General features: G+C 47.7%; 1 pseudogene; it reads right to left on the reverse strand.

The window, feature by feature from the left end:
- Positions 1–2,048: 2,048 nt before the first annotated feature.
- LOC147114262 (uncharacterized) lies at positions 2,049–19,742 on the reverse strand (annotated as a pseudogene).
- Positions 19,743–20,426: the final 684 nt, after the last annotated feature.

The following is a 20,426-nucleotide window of genomic DNA, read 5'->3' on the forward strand; positions in this document are numbered from 1 at the left end:
TAACTGTGGATAGAGGGCGGGGAAAGAATTATAAGGATTGAACCCATGTTTTCCAGGCTGCAGTGCAGAATATTACTGGAGCAATATATAACACCAGCAGCAATTCTCACTCACCTACTTTAGGTCTGTGGATTTGGACAGATATCAGCCATCAGTCACCATTACGGCATATACGGCGGAGAAGAAAATAGCATCCCCCATACAGAGGGGATAATTCGATAGTGGAATATGGAACATAGGGCCACCCATGCAGGATTGTTATCACTACAGGGTCAAGTTGAACCGAAAGCAAAATGGTCCAAATTTGGGCGTCTGAAAATAATTTGCTACTTCAGATTCACTTATGATTAAAAATGAGCCCAGCAGGAAATGTCATTGATGTTTTGTTTCCCTGGACTGTTCAGACTTATTTAACAAATTAGCAGTGATTTTCTTTTTTTACGAGGCGCTCCAGAAGTGTTTAATGTAGTCCAATTGACACATTTACAAAAACCTGTATGAATATATTTCTACCTGTCCCAATTTATCTCTGACCTTTCTCACTATCTCTATAACTTCAACAACAACAAAAAAAATAGACAATTTGCCATATAAAGCATGTGACTAACAAGGCTGAAGTCCTTGACTAAATCCACAAAAGACACTTTACCTATTGTTATATTTGAACCATTGATTTAGCTCAGTGATGTTCCGGCCTCGGGCGACTGTCTGTGTGGAGTTTGCACATTCTCCCCGTGTTTGCGTGGGTTTCCTCTGGGTGCTCCGGTTTCCTCCCACAGTCCAAAGATGTGCGAGTTAGGTTGATTGGCTATGATAAATTGACCCTTAGTGTTAGGGGGATTAAATACGTGGGGTTACGGGGATAGCGTGGGATATGTGTTGGTGTAGGGGTTACGGGGATCGGGTGGGATATGTGTCGGTGCAGGCTCGATGGGCCGAAATGGCCTCTATCTGCACTGTGGGGTTTCTGTGATTCTGTGATTCTGTGATGTGCATAACATGGCCCATGGGCATCTGACCATTTTCTTGGGGGACTTTTTGACCGAGTGGATATATAGATGATAATGGGTGCTGTAAGATTGCAAAATTTATACATCTCCCAGAAGGTTATTATTAATAAAAAGGGACCCTGCCATGGACATTTTAAATTAAAGGGTACCCAAGATGGCTTCCGAGCCTCGTGGCAGAAAGCCTGTGGGATTCAAATGTGGATTCTGCAGAGCAGACAGCTTGGGCATAATCGAAACTAAGGCTGCAGGTTTTCTGTGAAGAGAACTCTACCAGACAGAACTTTGAATAATGTATCAGACCGAATTGGAGTCAGATCTAAATTCAGTGAGGCCCATAGTTACAACCATCAAAAAGTCTGCATACATAATCGAGAACAGATTAAACACAGCCATTGAAGCTGGACAAGCCCATCAAGAACTTTCAGAACTATACAAGTCAATTATCAGTAAATACAATTACCGGCCATCTAAAAACAGTTAACATGGATTGCTACCATTATTGGAAGCTAGCCCGCCAAAATTAAGACAAAAGAACTAGCCAGATTTGGCGCGAAGATAAGGCCTTTCGAAAAGGTATAACCGAAGGCCCCGCGTAGCAGTCCCAGGTTCGTTCGCTCTCTCGTGCTCGTTGCCCTCGACCCTGCTCTCATGGCTCTGGCCTCTTGGGCTGCTGCTCATACTCGTGCCCTGGCCTCGTGGTGGGTTCTCTCCCCGGAGCAGATTTTCAGTAGCCAGAGACACCATACCAACTGCTGGGAAGGGGAGCGAGTCATCTAGGACGCCCAGGCCGCTGAAAGGGGCGAGACGAAGTCGAGCAGGTAGCCCAGGACTTGTAGTGTAGTCAGACAGACGAGATGAGACTTGGAAGACAATAATACCTCGATAAGGGCAGAGCAGAGCAGCGAGAACCGTGTCGGTAATTTAAACCCCCAAGCACCTAGTTATAAGCTGATGCCTGAGGTGAGGGTGAACACAGTGTTAACGTAGGTCTCCATGCCACAACGAATACACAGGCGCTCGGTGCCTGGCCAATAAGGCCTAAACGGTAACGACTGGTGACTGTTCGATAAATATAATGTTATCGCCGACGACCGCCTGAGGGAGAAGAAGAGGAGAACCCATCAGGACGAGACGACGATGATAGCTGAGAAGAAGAGGGTGTATCACGGCAGCAGCTCCAGTACCGCGCTTCTGAAGACCACGTGGCGACGGGGTACCTAAGAGGACAGAGAGCAAAACCTCAAAACCTGTTTTCTTTTCCAACAGTTGACTTTGAACTTGGATTGGTGAGCATAAATTCTGGCCACTCATAGCTCAATCTAGTTAGGTATAGGGGTGGGATAAGGATAAGGGGATTGTTAAGATTGTTGTTTTCCTTCGATGTGCTGTGTGTTCCCCATTCCCTGTATAAGTGTATATGCCTATAATATTTCAGTGGTAATTTATTTTAAGACTGTATTAATTTTCCTGTTCAATAAAATCTTGGTTTTGTTTGCATCCAAACCACCTGTCTACCCGAGTTTTCTATATCGCTGCCTGTACCTAAGACCAGTGTCTAGAACCCAGGGGCGTGGGAGCGATTTGAACCGTTCACAAACAGTCAGGGGCATAACTGACTGGGCGCATGCGCCACACCCGCCACCCCCTACAGTGCCACTAACTTAATCTAAAAGCAGTAGCTTTATATATTCATATAGCCATTTGTAGCAAACTGCAGTCGTGAAGGTTGGATGATTTGAGAGCATAATCCGAATCCCAAATGTGAAACAGTGCTTTAAGTTAATTTGAAGGCCTCTGTCATCATGTAAAATATATATGGGTTAGTAGATTTTCTTTTAAATTACTGCTTTGCCATGCTTCGCTTGTTTCCAATACACTTTGGAGATGAAAGTATTGCTCGGCGATGTAGGACAAAGAATATTATTGATCATAGAGTACAGGATTTTAAAGTATATCAAATTCATGAACCAATGGCCTGGAGGTTTATTGAATCACTCAGCAGGACCTCATTATTGGCTGGCAGTTTTCAGCCCTCTCCGTGCCACTGGTGAACTAGATGCTGGGGGTGAATTTTGTAAAATCTGTGTGTTATATTGCAAATTATTACACAGACTACAAGAGTAAACTTTAACAGGACTTTACTATTCGAAGGTCAGGGCGAATCTGCCCAATCACTCATTACACAGCACTTATATACCGGTGTGGTCACCACCGGTATTACAGTATACCACAGCCAAGATAAAGTAGTGCAACACCTAAAATAGTTCTCTTAAAGGTGGACGGTTACATACAATAGTTCTCTTAAAGGTAGAACGGTTACATACACTACAATCCTCCCTTTTTAGCTTACAACATACTTATTCCCCATTAAACATAACATCATAACATATATCCAACTTCATGTAAAAACAGTTCACAGATGTAGTCTCTGCGGAAAACAGTTCACAGATTCAGTCTCTGCGGAAAACAGTTCACAGATTCAGTCTCTGTGGAGGCGCCTCCTGTGCTTCTTGACTCGGTCTGGACAACGCCTCGGTGGTGTAGCAGTTCCCTGTGGTGTAGTCGGTTCACTTTGCTGGGGTGACTCATCCAATAGTCCTTCACTGGACTTAACAGCTTGAACTTCCATCACTTCTGAACCAGCATTGCTGACTTCTAAAAGCTTGAGTACCTTGGGAAGTTTTTCTACTTCCAAACTGATTTGGTTCCGTTCGGAGGGACCACGTGCGTGATCTGGTAGGGGTGATAATGGTTCAGATGGGTCATCTTCTTCTGTTTCGTCTTTTCCTTTCCTGCTTCTTGGAGACTCTCTGTGCTCCGCTGCCAGCCGCATGCACAGTTCCTCCTCCTCTTTCTCCTGTTGCCTTAGCAGCACCACCATCTCCCGGTGTTTCTTCGACTTTTTGTGATTCTTCAGGGTTTTTGCACTTCGGAAGATTTCCCCACAAGCTGGGCAGAACAGGTCATCGTTATATTCGGTGTCGTTCAACAGGACGTGGTAATAATCAGTGTTGTCCTGAGCTAGGCCAGCGAGAGGGTCTTTTATTTCCTCCATGCCCAGCTGGACGTTAGTCAGCTTTTGTTCCAATTCCAGACATCTCTCCTGAAGAGACTTCTTCATGTGTTCAGCTTCCTCCAGCTTTTTCTGGGCTTCCTGCAAGTCTTTTACTAATTACCTCATTCGTGATTTCAATACTTCAACTTCATTCGGAGATTGATTGATCGTATTATTCAATCCCTCTACTGGAGCAGTTGTTTCAGCATTCTGTTGTTCAACATTGACGTGAGTCAGCGTACTTTTGGCATCCAAGGGTTGCTCTGCTGCCATCTTCGCAGTCTGTGTTGCAACCTCAGCTATTTCAATAACTTTTGAGAGCTCCAAACCCCTCTCCTTTGAAGATTTAAGCTCATGTTCAAATTGTTCCCATTTCAGAGTCTTGTCCCTCAGCATAAGAAGGAGTTGGCTGACCGTTAACTCTTCTGACATCATCCGTTTCCCAGTAGCTGCAGGGATGTTTATAACCTTGCCCTGGGGCTCCTTTGCTGTTTCTACTTCGCCATCATCCGCAGCCTCCACCATTCGAATTTCCACAAATGAATCGTCCGGTGATGCTGCACCCAACTTCAGTAGGAGTTCGGAATTCATGGCGACCAAATCAGCCTTTTCTGCCTGCAACCTGCTAACAAGCGCCTTCAGTTGCTGAACATCTTGCTCCACCAGATTAGAGCACGCACCTTCAGAAACCGAATCAGCTTTGATTCGTTTGGCCTCCTCGCGCAGACGGTTTGTGGGCTCCTGCTCCCTTTTCTCCATCAGCTGCTTCTGTTGTCTTTCCAGATTCTCCCACTCTGTGTCAAAGAACTTTTTCATTGCTTTCATCTCTTGCTCAAGACGGCAACTCAATTGTTCTAATTGCTGTTGTAACTTGAAATGGAGTTGAGTTCGAGCCCGGTGTTCCTCAGAATTGTGCATGTCTGTAAACTGGACAGACTCAGAATTCTCTGTCAAACTATGTTGTTGTTCAGTGGAATTCTGTTCTGAAACTTTGTTCTCCTCTGAAGCATAAGCATTTATGCACTCCTTCGTTTTTCCAACCTTAGTCAGCAAGTCCATTTTAGACTTGTCTTTCGCACCTGGGCTGGTCTTATCGTCATCAGTTTCAGAGTCTGAGCTGATTGTCTTCACCGAGTTCTCACTCGTTATTGCTTTTAGGTAGTGCCATTCCATGTTTATTTCCCTGATCCACTCCCGTCCCAGAAGTGGTGGACCTCCCTCAGGTAGTACATATAAGTCCATTCCTTGGTGTTCTTTGCCCTTGTCTCTCACCTTGACTTTTATCTTTCCGATGGGGTATACTTTATGCCCCGCGTATGTCTGCAATACGATCTTGGTATCTCTCAAGGGTATATGTGAGAATAGCCGGTTGTAATCCCCTCGATTTATGACTGATAGGGCTGATCCTGTGTCCAATTCCATTTTTACTTGGACTCCTGCTATTTTTAGCATGACCCAGATAGTTTGTAGGTCAGCTTCCTTACTCACATTGTGAATTCTCAGACTACCCAGTTCCTGGCCGTTTGGGTCTGAATCCGAATTCTGTTCATCCGAACTCTTCTCAGCCACCTTGTGTACCTTGCTGTACTTTTCCTGCGGTGACTTTTTTTTGTTGCTGGTCTTCTTTCCTGACCGGCATACTTTAGCTATGTGACCAAGCTTGCCACATTTTCTACATTCCTGGTTTTTAAACCAGCATTGGTTCTGGTCGTGTGTTGTCTTCCCACAACGATAACATTTCGTTGTACCCGAAGTCATTTGATCCACGCTGAGTACCGCTGCCTTCAGCTGCATTTCTGCAGTGCCTCTCGCTGCAGCTTCGTGCGATGCTGCAATAAGGACAGCCTTATCAAGTGTAAGATCGTTCTCTTCTAGCAGTCGCTTTTGTGTTCCTTCCTTCGACAACCCGCACATGAACTTGTCTCTCAATGCCTCTGTCAGATTTTCCCCAAACTGACAGTATTTCGCTAATCTACGCAGTTCAACCAAGTATTCCGTGTTGCTTTCCTCTTTCCGTTGCGTTCTCGCATAAAATTTGAATCGTTCCGCCAACATCAGCGGTGTGGGGTTCAAATGATCCTTCAGGACAGCAACAATATTAGCGAAAGTCTGATCCGCCGGTTTAGCTGGTGATAGAAGATGCTTCAATAGCCCGTATGTCTTCGCCCCCATTGAGTTTAATAAGGTTAGAGCTTTATCATCATCTGCTATTTTATTGGCCTCACAATATATCTCGATGCGTTCTACATACGTGGCCCAATCTTCCACCTCGGAATCGAAGTCGTTGATGTTACCATGCTTAGGCATCTTCACTATCTTTCTGAGAAACAACAACGAATTTGTTCGTTACTTTTTTTTTCCAAAAATGGCGGTTTCCCGCGCTTGTCTTCTTCCCCGCCCACTTTCAAAATGGCGGTTTCCCTCTCCTTTCTTCTTCCCCGCCTACTGGCGGCTTCCCGCGTTTCTTCCCCTGGCGGGAGGGGTAAGCTTTGCTCTCGGGCGACGACCGCTGGCTTTCGGGGTTCGCAGCCTGCGCGCCGGCTTCAGTGCCTTCCTTGTTCCCTTTTCTCGGCAGGGCAACCGGCGCTGGGGACAACCCGTTGGCGGCGAACAGTTCCAGCCGCTGGGCGGAATCTCGCTCGGTCTCCCTCGCTCGGTCCCGTTCCCCCTCGCTCGGGCTCTGTCTCTCCCGCTCGCTCGGCTCTGTCTCTCCCTCAGCGGCTTCCAATCGCGCCTCCCAGCCCTCTCGCAGTCCGGTCCTTTCCTCCCCCGGCTGCGGCTGAGTTCTCCGCGGTTTTATTTATTTATTATTTTTTTATTTCTTCCCGCGCCTTACGATCCCGGTCGCAGCGCCTCGCGGCCTTGGTAGCTGCCCGGCCTTTTTCGCCGGTCGCGGTCGAGCTGTCTCACGATGCTGTTGCGTCTCCCAGCCCGCTTGTAGCCCGGTCTCTCACACCGGCTGCGTTCCCGCTTGTAGCCCGGTCTCTCACACCGGCTGCGTTCCCACTTGTACCGCGGCTTCCGTGCCCTACGCTGCCCCAGCCTCAGCGTCCCTGGCCCCGGCTTCTGTCCGGCTCCTTTCCCCCGACCGTGGTCGAGTTCACCGCCCTTATCCTCCGTTTCTTTTTATTTCCCCCCTACTCACAGTCAACGTGGCCGACTTGCTTCTCATGGCTGATCGGCTCACTCACCACCGTGACAGAAGGGACGATCACTGCCTGTTGCTGATGGAAGGCTTCGTGTCTGAATTCTTCCTTCTTCCTTGCTCTGCAGGCTCGAGTCTTCTCTCAGCAGAACGACGAGGGCGGATGCCTCTTCTCGACGCTCGTTAACTGCTTCGGATGTATCGCTGCCGCAGGGTAAGATCGAACTCATCGCCACTGTAAAATCTGTGTGTTATATTGCAAATTATTACACAGACTACAAGAGCAAACTTTAACAGGACTTTACTATTCGAAGGTCAGGGCGAATCTGCCCAATCACTCATTACACAGCACTTATATACCGGTGTGGTCACCACCGGTATTACAGTATACTGCAGCCAAGATAAAGTAGTGCAACACCTAAAATAGTTCTCTTAAAGGTGGACGGTTACATACAATAGTTCTCTTAAAGGTAGAACGGTTACATACACTACAAATTTCTGTGGAGGTTCTCCTGCTCCTGCGCTTGTAACTTCAGCGGAAGAGCCGGGGAAACCCCTGGAAGGCAGTGTGAGCCTTGCTTACGCCCACGGTTTCTCACAGCTCTTTTGCCGAAGTTAAGGCCAACGAACAGGAGGACCACAAGAGTTGCATAAACTCGGCCTGTGTTCCCTTGAGGAGAGGAGTTTGAGGGTTGATCTGATCGAAGTGCTTAAAATGTAAAAAGGATTCGGTAGGGTAGATACGGAGAAACTATTTTGTCTCATGGAGGAATCAAGAACAAAGGGATATAATCTTAAAATGAGAACTAGGCCATTCAGGAAAGAGAAATCAGGAAGCACTTTTTCACACTGAGGGGAGAAGAAATCCGGAACTCGCTCCCCCACAAGGCTGTGGATGCTGGGACAACTGAAGCTTTCACGACTGAGATCAATACATTTACTTTAGGTAAGAGTATCGAGGGAAATGCAGCAGAGGTGTGAAATTGAAGTTGAGGTATAAATCAGTCATGATCTATTGAAAGGGGGAGCAGGCCAGAGATGCTGAATGACCTACTCCTGTTCCTCATGTTATTATGTCACTGTGTTAGGATATTCACCCCAAAGCTCCACCCACCCCGTTCTCCTGTTAAACTGAGAATTCAGGATGAAGGCCAAGGTATATAGTGCGAGATACCATCCAGGTTGAACAGAACAAAAGAGATGAAATAAAACACAAAGCAATAATTAGACAACATGGGCAATTAGGGATGGGCAATAAATGTTGGCCATGCGAGCAATGCCCACATCCTGTGAATGAATAAAAAACATCAAGCCTGGGATAAAAAATAACCTGAAGCTTGTAAGAGAAATGAAAGATTCGTAAAGTTAATGGCCCTGATTTTCGGCTTGTGTGGGAAATGGTCGTGTTTCCCCGAATGTGGGGTTTCTGACACACATAAAAAAGTGTCAGCCAGCTCCACGCAATTTTCCCTCAAGTGGTCAATTAATTCCCAGCATGTGGGAAGCCTTGCTAATTGTCCAATTCGAGTCAGAAATCCCCACAGTATGATGTCATCATTCGTGGTGCTTTCAAGGTCCGTAGCAAGCACTGCATCCTCTGAAGGCTTCCAAACGAACCATACAGGATGGCAGAGGAGCCTGCAGCAGCTGTGGCCAGTGCCAGACCCCGAGCTGCCTTCAAATTCGATGAGGCTTCACTGCAGGCATTATTGGATGGGGTTAGGGCCCACAGGGAGGTCATAGAGTCATAGAGTCATAGAGTAATACAGCACGGATAGAGGCCCTTCGGCCCATCGTGTCCGCGCCGGCCATCAAGCCCTGTCTAATCTAATCCCATATTCCAGCATTTGGCCCGTAGCCTTGTATGCTATGGCATTTCAAGTGCTCATCCAAATGCTTCTTAAATGTTGTGAGGGTTTCTGCCTCCACAACCCTTTCAGGCAGTGAGTTCCAGACTCCAACCACCCTCTGGGTGAAAAAGTTCTTTCTCAAATCCCCTCTAAACCTCCCGCCCTTTACCTTGAATCTATGCCCCATAGTTATTGACCCCTCTACTAAGGGAAAAAGCTCCTCAGCATCCATCCTATCTATGCCCCTCATAATTTTGTACACCTCAATCATGTCCCCCCTCAGCCTCCTCTGCTCCAAGGAAAACAAACCCAATCTGCCCAGTCTCTCTTCATAGCTGAAGCACTCCAGCCCTGGTAACATCCTGGTGAACCTCCTCTGCACCCTCTCGAACACGATCACATCCTTCCTGTAGTGTGGCGACCAGAACTGCACACAGTATTCCAGCTGTGGCCTAACCAGTGTTTTATACAGCTCCATCATAACCTCCTTGCTCTTATATTCAATGCCTCGGCTAATGAAGGCAAGTATCCCATATGCCTTTTTTACCACCTTATCCACCTGTTCCGCCGCCTTCAGGGATCTGTGTACTTGCACACCCAGATCCCTCTGACCCTCCGTCTTGCCTAGGGTCTTTCCATTCATTGTGTATTCCCTTGCCTTGTTAGTCCCCCCAAAGTGCATCACCTCGCACTTTTCCGGGTTAAATTCCATTTGCCACTGTTCCACCCATCTGACCAACCCATCTATATCGTCCTGCAGACTGAGGCTCCCCTCCTCACTATTTACCACCCTACCAATTTTTGTATCATCCGCGAACTTACTGATCATACCTTTTACATTCATATCCAAGTCATTAATGTAGACCACAAACAGCAAGGGACCCAGCACCGATCCCTGTGGTACCCCACTGGCCACAGGCTTCCAGTCACAAAAACAACCTTCGACCATCACCCTCTGCCTTCTGCCACTAAGCCAGTTTTGTATCCAATGTGCCAAGGCACCCTGGATTCCATGGGCTCTTACCTTCTTGACCAGTCTCCTGTGCGGGACTTTATCGAAGGCCTTACTGAAATCCATGTATACCACATCCACTGCGTTACCCTCATCCACACACCTAGTCACCCCCTCAAAAAATTCAATCAAATTAGTCAGACATGATCTTCCCTTGACAAAGCCATGTTGACTATCCCTGATTAATCCTTGCCTCTCCAAGTGGAGACAAATTTTGTCCCTCAGAATTTTTTCCAATAATTTTCCTACCACTGATGTTAGGCTCACTGGCCTGTAGTTCCCCGGTTTTTCCCTACTACCCTTCTTGAATAATGGTACTACATTAGCGGTTCTCCAGTCCTCTGGCACATCCCCTGTGGCCAGAGAGGTCCTGAATATATGTGTTAGAGCCCCCGCAATCTCTTCCTTTGCCTCACACAGCAGCCTGGGATACATTTCATCCGGGCCTGGCGATTTATCCATTTTTAGGCCAGCTAAAACCACCAATACCTCCTCCCTCTCGATGTTAATATGTTCGAGCATATCACAGTCCCCCCGCCCTACTTCTATGTCTACATCGTCCTTCTCCATAGTGAAAACAGATGCAAAAAATTCATTTAGAACCCCTCCTACATCTTCCGGCTCCACACACAGATTGCCACTTTTGTCCCTAATGGGCCCTATTTTTTCCCTAGTTACCCTCTTACCCTTAATATACTTATAAAACATCTTAGGATTTTCCTTTATTTTGCTCACCAGTGTTATTTCATGGCCCCTCCTTGATCTCCTAATTTCTTTTTTAAGTATCCCCCTGCACTTTTTGTACTCCTCTAGGGCTTCCTCCGTCTTTAGCCTTTTGTATCTACTTAAAGCCCTCCTTTTTTTCCTAATCCATTCTCGTATATCCCCTGACATCCAAGGTTCCCTGTGGTTTTTGGAACCACTCTTGCCCTTTACGGGAACATGTTGCCATTGTATGATCTCAATCTCCCTTCTGAAAGCCTCCCATTGCTCCGATGTGGATTTTCCTACAAGTAGCTGATCCCAGTCCATTTTGGCCAGATTCTGCCTTATCCTATTAAAATCGGCCTTCCCCCAATTTAGAACCTTTATTTCCAGCCCATCCCTGTCCTTTTCCATGACCACCTTAAATCTTACCATATTATGGTCACTATCACCAAAGTGCTCACCTACTAGCACTTTTTCCACTTGGCCGGCCACATTCCCTAGAATTAGGTCCAGTACCGCCCCCTCTCTTGTAGGACTTTCTACATGCTGGCTCAAAAAGCTCTCCTGGATGCACTTTAAGAATTCTACACCCTCTGAGCCTTTCACACTCTGACTATCCCAGTTAATATTGGGGAAGTTGAAATCCCCCATTATTATTACCCTATTATTTGCACATTTCTCTGAGATTTGCCTACATATCTGTTCCTCTATCTCCCCCTGACTGTTTGGAGGCCTATAGTACACTCCCAGCAAAGTGCTTGCCCCCTTTTTGTTTTTAAGCTCCACCCATATGGCCTCATTAGAGGACCCTGCTAATATATCATCCCTCCTTACTGCAGTAATTGACTCCTTAATTAATATTGCGACACCCCCTCCTCTTATACCTCCCCCTCTGTCTCGCCTGAAGATTCTGTACCCCGGAATATTGAGCTGCCAGTCTTGCCCCTCCCTCAACCATGTCTCCGTAATAGCAACAATATCATACTCCCATGTGTTTATCAACACCTTCAGTTCATCCACCTTATTTGCAAGACTCCTTGCATTAAAATAGATGCCATCCAGCCTTGCCCTTATATATTTGCCCTGTCTACCAAGCTGACTTGTTTTTTTCTCTATAATTGGCAGCACATCACCCCCTATTTCAGCTCCCCTCTGTATCCCATCCCTAGGTCAGGGAGGGAGGGGCCTCCCACTGAGGCCAATGCTGCATGGATGCAGGTGTCAGCAGATGCCAACTCACTGGGAGTCACCAGAAGAACCTTGGCATTACATCTCTAACTCCTTCCTTTACTCCCCCACAGTACCATCCAGAGCCCCCGTCCTCACTGTGGAGGAGGAAGAGGCTGTGCAGCCAGACTCCTCAGAGGAAGCTCCAGCATCTGAGGGCACAGCGTCAGCAGAAGTAAGCACACCCAGCACCAGCGCAGACACTCACACCTCGGGGGGACCTTCGGGACATAGAGTAGTGTTGTCACCTGGTGTTTCACAGCTCACAAGTGAGCCTCATCAGATTCTGGAGACAGGGACAGCAGCGGAGAGTCCTCGTCGGAGGGCGCAGGACTCCGCCAGCTCAGCTCAGCTGTGCTGCACGTCGACCCTCTGCCTCTGGGTCCATCCGCAAGAGAACAGGTGATGCATCTCCATGCACAGGTGCAGGAGTCTCTGGCAGGTTTTGTCTCCAGGGTCGCTGCGAGTGTGGAGCGAATGGAGAAGTCCATAGCGACGATGAGCAGAGCCTTTGTGGAGTCATTGGTGCATGAACGCATCACCATGGAATGGTTGGCAACCTCCATGGAGGAGATAACTCGCCAGGGTACAGAAAACATGGTGAGTGCTCATAAGAGAATGACATCTCTTGAGCAGTGTTGGCCATCTATTGAACAGAGAAACCAGACCTTCATGGAAGTCCTTCTGAGTAGGACTGCCAGTGCAGAAACGGGTCCCCATGGCACCCTAAAGTGCAGCAAGGCGCTCTCAAGCCACTTCCAAGCGCTGACCTCTTCTGGCTTGTGCAGCTTCAGGTGAGTGAGCAGCAGCCTGGTGCTCCTGGTGCTCATCCTGCTGTTCCTGGTTCTGCGGCTGCCGCCTCTGCTGCTGGAGATCCTCTAATGGCAAGGAGAGAAGGAAAAAAAGGCGTCCCATGCTTCTCGTAGATGCCTCCGCTGAGGAAGCGCTGAGTGAGGGTGGCGAGAGGGGCTTCCCAGGAGATCGCATTGAAGAAGTGTGTGAGGCTCCAACCTTCCACAGCTGTGCCTAAGCCTTGGAGAAGTAGCCCCAAACCTGCAACAACAAGGTCCTTCAATATACAGGTGCTGTCCCTTTAAATCGCAGCTCCTCCGATTGACCTGCAGCTGACAGCAAGCAAGCCGGCAAGCTTCACGCCAGGTCTCATCAGCGGGGTTCCCCGCAGGCGTGTTTGATGTGGGGAAAGCCCCAAAGTAACAACGGCCCCGGAAAATCTTCCTCAACAAGGTGGTAATTGGTGTTTAGTGCTCCGATGACCAGTCCCACCAGCGGCGGCCGGGACTGAAGCGGGTGACGGAGAAACGGCGGTCCGAAAGTCAGACGGGGTGGGGAATCAGGTGGGGGGGAGGGGGTCCCGACCCGCTTTTTCTGCGATTTTCGGCCCCCGGCCGCATGAAAAGCCGCCTGACGGCTGCCAGAAAATTGACCCCAAGGAGTTTCAGTTTGAAAGTTCTTGGAAAGAACATGGTAGATTAGGCTTCTGCACAATGAGGATCATTTCACTTGGATTTCTATTTAATCTTAAACCTCTTGTTGCTACTTTTGGTATGTGTTTGGAGTGTATTTGGGTTTCCTATCAGGTAAGTCGGTGATACAGGGAGGTTGTGGCATCAGCCGGGAAATCTAATGCTCTCGTTTCTGTCAAATCAACCGTTAGACTGTCTCCTCAGGCGAAAGCTTTTGTAACTTAAAGGTGGTGACCCTAATAATGAATTCCTCACATTCAAATACCATGTCTGATTCAGAACTAACAACAAAAAATGCTGGAAATACTCAGCAGGCCAGGCAGCATCCGTGGAGAGAGAAACAGAGTTAATGTTTCAGGTCTGGGACCCTTCATCAGAACTGGAAAAAGCTGGAGATGTAACAGATATTAAGCAGGCGCAGAGATGGGGGGGGGGCGGGGGGGGGGGTTAGGAGGGGAGGAAGGAATTGAAAGAACATCCTGTACTTTTGTAAGAGGCAGGAAAGATAAAATGTTGCAAATGGGAGTGGCAAAAATCATACAGCATGAAAAATGGGGGCAGGGATTATTATCTGAAATTGTTGAACTTGATGTTGAGTCCTGTAAAGTGCCTAATCGAAAGATGAGGAGTTGTTCCTTGAGCTTACGTTGAGCTTCATTGGAACAAATGTAATAGCCCGAGGACAGAGAGATCAGAGTGGGAGTGAAGTGGAGAATTGAAGTGATAGGCGACCGGAAGCTCAGGGTCACCCGTACGGACTGAACGGAGGTTTCCCGCAAAGAGGTCGCCCAATCTGCGTTTGGTCTCCCCAATGTAGAGACCGCATCGTGAGCAGCAAATACAATATGTTACATTGCAAGAAGTACAAGTAAATCGCTGTTTCACCTGGAAGGGGTGTTTGGGGCCCTGGACAGTGGGAAGGGGGGAGGTAATAGGGCATGTGCTGCATCTCCTGCGCTTGCACGGGAAGGTGCCAGGTGAAGGAGAAGGGCTGTTGGGGGTGATTGAGGAGTGGACCAGGGTGTCGCGGAGGGAGTGGTCCCTTTGGAATGCTGAAAGGGGAGGTGAGGGAAGATGTGTTTGGTGGTGGGATCACGTTGGAGGTGGCGGAAATGGCGGAGGATGATACGTTGAATGTGGAGGCTGGTGGGGTGAAAGGTGAGGACAAGGGGCTGCATGAATGTTTTACTGCGGATACTTCTGTTGCTAATGTCCCAGCCCATCCTTTCAAACTTGGAAAAGCGACAGACAGTTAGTTTATACTTTACAGTATAAAAATAAGACTTACCCATCTAAATAAAAGGTTTATTTTACATTCAGTAAAGTGTCAGTTTGTGGATTTGGTCAAGGACTTCACCCCCTGGAACTGGCAGTCTCCAGCGGTCCCTTTCGGGATCGCTGCTTTGGCTGCCGAGTGCCTTGACAAGACTGACCTCAGCACGCACGGCGCATGCAGCAGTCAGTCCCAAACCAATTTTACAAAGGGGAGCCTCACACAGGCATTGAGCGCCATGGTTGAATATGCCAAAGGCCCAATGCCTGTTTCAGGCTCGCACCCTGGACGTCGCTGCAGGAGGATTTTACCAACATGGTGGGTGGCGCATTTCCAGCTCGGATTGATGCGCACAAGCCGTCTGCCATATTGTACCCGTGGGTTCCCGTTTTACGCCTGTAAATCAGCCCTGTTTTATTCCAATTCGTAGGCTTATGCCAACATTTAAGAATAGGTTAGATAGATGGTTGAAGGAAAGGAGAATCAAGATCCTGAGGGGTCTTGACAGGGTGGATGTGGAGAGGATGTTTTCTCTTGTGGGAGAATCTAGAATTAGGGGTCACTGTTTAAAAATAAGGGGTCACCCATTTAAGACGGAGATGAGGTGAAATTGTTTCTCACAGAGGGTCATGAGACTTTGGAACTCTCTTCCTCAGAGGGCGGTGGAAGCAGAATCTTTGAATATTTTTAAGGCAGAGGTAGACAGATTCTTGATAAGCAAGGAGGTGAAAGGTTATCGGGGGTAGGCGGGAATGTGGAGTAATCAGATCAGCCATGATTTTATTGAATGGCGGAGCAGGCTCGAGGGGCTCAGTCGTCTACTCCTGCTCCTAATTCGTATGTTCGTATGTATGTCATAGAGTCATAGAGTCATACAGTTACACAGCACAGAAAGAGGCCCTTCGGCCCATTGTGTTGGCACCGCCCATCAATCCCTGTCTATTCTAATCCCATTTTCCAGCACTTGGTCCATAGCCTTGTATGCTATGGCGTTTCAAGTGCTCATCTAAGTGCTTCTTGAATGTTGTGAGGGTTCCTGCCTCTACCACCCTTACAGGCAGTGAATTCCAGATTCCAACCACCCTCTGAGTGAAAACGTTTTTCCTCAAATCTCCTCTAAACCTCCTGCCCCTTACCTTGAAACTATGCCCCTTGGTTATTGACCCCTCTACTAAGGGGAAAAGTTACTTTCTATCTACCCCATCTATGTCCCTTAATATTTTGTACACCTCAATCAGGTCCCCCCTCAGCCTTCTTTGCTCTAAGGAAAACAACCCCAACCTGTCCAGTCTCTCTTCATAGCTGAAGCGCTCCAGCCCAGGTAACATCCTGGTGAATCTCCTCTACACCCTCTCCAATGCAATCACATCCCTCCTATAGTGTGGTGACCAGAACTGCAAACAGTATTCCAGCTGTGGCCTAACTAACATTTTGTACAGCTCCATCATAACCTCCCTGTGTAGTGTATGTACCTTGAAGAAGGAACTATATTATGCAGCCCCTGTATACTGCAGTACCAGTAGTGACCACCCTTGTATATAAGCCTGTGTAGTAACTTTGTATAGTAGTTCCAGTTTTGTCTCCATTCAGTAAACACCTGTTATAACCAACTTCTGCAGTCCGTGTCTCAATTACACACGGACATTACACCCTGCTCTTATATTCTATGCCTCGGCTAATGAAGGCAAGTATCACATATGCCTTTATAACTACCTTATCTACCTGTCCTGCTGCCTTCAGGGATCTATGTGCATGCACACCAAGGTCCCTCTGATCCTCTGTCCTTCCTAGGGTCCTACCATTCATTGTGTATTCCCTTGTCTTGTTTGTCCTCCCTAAACGCATCACCTCACACTTTTTAGGGTTAAATTCCATTTGCCACTGTTCTGCCCATCTAACCATCCTGTCTATATTGTCCTGTAGCCTGCGGCTTCCCTCCTCGCTATTTACCACTCCGCCAATTTTTGTTTCATCTGCGAACTTACTGATCATACCTCCTACATTCATATCTAAATCACTAATGTACACTACAAACAGCAAAGGACTCAGCACCGATCCCTGCGGTACACCACTGGACACAGGCTTCCAGTCACAAAAACAACCTTCGACCATCACACTCTGCCGCCTGCCACTAAGCCAATTTTGGATTCAATGTGCCAAATTGCCCTGGATCCCATGGGATCGTACCCTCTTGACCAGTCTCCCATATGGGACTTTGTCAAAAGCCTTACTAAAGTCCATGCAGACTACATCAACTGCACTACCCTCAATCACACACATAGTCCCCCCCTCGAAAAATTCCATCAAATTGTTCAGACATGATCTCCCCCTGACAAAGCCATGCTGACTATCCCTGATTAATCCCTGCCTCTCCAACTGGAGACTAATTCTATCCCTCAGAATTTTTTCCAATAATTTCCCTACCACTGCTGTTAGGCTCACTGGCCTGTAATTACCTGGTTTATCCCTACTACCCTTCTTGAATAATGGTGCTACGTTAGCTGTCCTCCAGTCCTCTGGCACCTCCCCTGTGGCCAGAGAGGTTCTGAAAATTTGTGTCAGAGCACCTGCTATCCCGTCAGGGCCTGGGGATTTATCCACTTTTAAGCCCACTAAAATCGCTAGTACCTCCTCCCTCTCAATACTAATTTGTTCAAGTATATCACAATCCCCCTGCCTGATTTCTATGCCTACATCACCCTTCTCCATAGTGAACACAGATGCAACATATTCATTTATAACCTCATCTACATCTTCCGGCTCTACATACAGATTGCCACTTTGGTCCCTAACGGGTCCTTCTCTTTCCCTGGTTATCCTCTTGCCCTTAATATACTTATAAAACACCTTGGGATTTTCCTTTATTTTGCCCACCAGTGTTTTTTCATGCCCCCTCTTTGCTCTCCTAATTTCTTTTTTATGTACCCCCCTGCACTTTCTATAATCCTCTAGGGCTTCCACTGTTTTTATTCCTTTGTATCTGCCAAAAGCCTCCCTTTTTTTCCCAATCCATTCTTGTATATCCCTTGACATCCAGGGTTCCCTGGGCTTGTTGGTCCCACCCTTGACCTTTACGTTGGCATTGTACTCTCTCTATTTCCTTTCTGAAAGACTCCCATTGCTCTGATGTGGATTTTTGTACAAGTAGTTGATCCAGTCCAATTTGGCCAGATCCTGCCTTATCATATTAAAATCGGCCTTCCCCCAATTTAGAACCTTTATTTCCAAACTTTGTCCTTTTCCATGATTACCTTAAATCTCACCGAATTATGGTTACTGTCACCAAAATGCTCTCTACTGACACTTCTACCACTTGCCCAGCTACATTCCCTAGAATTAGGTTCAGTACCGCCCCCTCTCTTGTAGTACTTTCTACATGCTGGCTCAAAAAGCTCTCCTGGATGCACTTTAAGAATTACGCACCCTCTAAGCCTTTCACACTCTGACTATCCCAGTTAATATTGGGGAAGTTGAAATCTCCTACTATTATTACCCTATTATTTCTACACTTCTCTGAGATTTGCCTACATATTTGCTATTCTATCTCCCCCTGACTGTTTGGGGGCCTATAGTGCACTCCCAGCAAAGTGCTTGCCCCCTTTTTGTTTTTAAGTTCTACCCATATGGCCTCATTAGTGGAACCTGCCAAGGTGTCATCACTCCTTACAGCAATAATTGACTCCTTGATTAATATTGCGGCACCCTCTCCTCTTTTACAACCCCCTTTGTCTCACCTGAAGATTATATACCCCGGAATATTGAACTGCCAGTCCTGCCCCTCCCTCAACCATATCTCTGTGGCAGCAACAATATCATGCTCCCATGTGTTCATCAACACCTTCAATTCATCTGCCTTACTCGCAAGACGCCTTGCATTAAAATAAATGCCATCCAGCCTTGCCATACTCCTTTGTGCCGTTACATATTTGCTCTGCCTTCCAGGCTGACTTGTTTTTTCCTCTATATTTGGCTGTGCATCACCCCCTACTATAGCTCCACTCCATATCCCATCCCCCTGCCAAGTTAGTTTAAACCCCACCCCCCCAACAGTACTAGCAAATCTCCCTGCAAGGGTGTTGGTCCCATTCCGATTCAGGTGCAACCAGTCCGACTTGTACAGGTCCCTCCTTCCCCAGAAGCAGACCCAGTGATCCAGGAAACTAAAGCCCTCCCTCCTGCACCAACCCTTTAGCCATGCATTCATCTGCTCTATCCTCCTATTCCTATACTCACTAGCACGTGGCACCGGGAGTAATCCAGAGATTACAACCTTTGAGGTCCTGCTTTTTAACCTGCTACCAAGCTCCCTAATTTCTTGTTGCAGGACCTCATCCCTCTTTCTACCCATGTCGTTGGTACCAATGTGAACCACGACCTCTGACTGTTCATCCTCCCCCTTCAGAATGCCCTGCAGACGTTCAGTGACATCCTTGACCCTGGCACCAGGGAAACAACATACCATCCTGGAGTCACGTCTCTGGCCACAGAAACATCTATCTGTTCCCCTTACGATAGAATCATCTATCACTATAGCTCTCCTGCTCTTTTTCCTCCCCTCTTGTGCAGCTGAGCCACTCGTAGTGCCACGGACTTGGCTCTTGCTGCATTCCCCTGAGAAACCATCTCCCCCAGCAGTATCCAAAATGGAAAGTCTGTTGAAGAGTGAGATGGATCCAGGGGATTCCTGCACTACCTTCCTAGGTCTTTAACTCTGTCTGGCGGTCACCCATTTCCTGTCTACCTGTGCACTCTTTACCTGCGGTGTGACCACCTCGTTAAACTTGCTATCCACGAAGATCTCAGCTTCGTGGATGTTCCACAGTGGCTCCAGCCGCAGCTCCAGCTCCGAAACGCGGATTTTGAGTAGCTGCAGCTGGAGACACTTCCTGCACATGTGTTCGCCCTGGACACCTAAAGTGTCCCTGACTTCCCACATAGCACAGGAGGAGCACGCCACGCTGCCGAGTTGCCTTGCCATGTCCTACCCTTAATTTACTCCCTTTACTTCCTTTATATTAAAGAATATTAAATACACTAGGGACCTTACTTCCCTTTAAACACTACTTACTCTAAACTAGAGACCTTACTTTGACTTTAATGACTGGAATGTAGAAATACTCACCAGGTCCTACTTACCAATCAGCTCCTTCCCTGGTTGTGACATCACTTTAGCGATTTTGCGGTTGTTGTTGTTCGACTACTCCCGCTCTCGGACTCTTTCCTTGGTGTACAGTAAGAACCAATTCCTACAGGGTGAAAAGTTAGGAAAAACAAAGGCGTAGCAAGGGAGCTCCTCCTTCCACTCCTCACCTAACTCTCTGACTCACCCAACTCGCTGCACTATTTTTAAGCCGCACTCGGTCTCTGCGCTCAGTCTCCACCCAGGGCCGCTCTTGCCGCCTCTGCCGCCAGTGAGTCTGGGCCGCTCTCTCTCTCTCCCCGCTCTTTAAATCCTCGGTCTCTGCGCTCAGTCTCCACCCAGGGCCGCTCTCGTTGCTGCCGCCGGTGAGTCTGGGCCGCTCTCTCTCTCTCCCCGCTCTTTAAATCCTCGGTCTCTGCACTCAGTCTCCACCCAGGGCCACTCTCTCTGCTGCCGCTGGTGTTTGTGTCCGTATGAGAATAAAGAGATGTGCACCTGAGTGGGCATATGGGATTAAGCTTC

Source organism: Somniosus microcephalus, chromosome 8, assembly GCF_052327205.1.
Source record: "Somniosus microcephalus isolate GS21.2 chromosome 8, FLI_Smic_1.0, whole genome shotgun sequence".
NCBI lineage: Eukaryota > Metazoa > Chordata > Chondrichthyes > Squaliformes > Somniosidae > Somniosus > Somniosus microcephalus.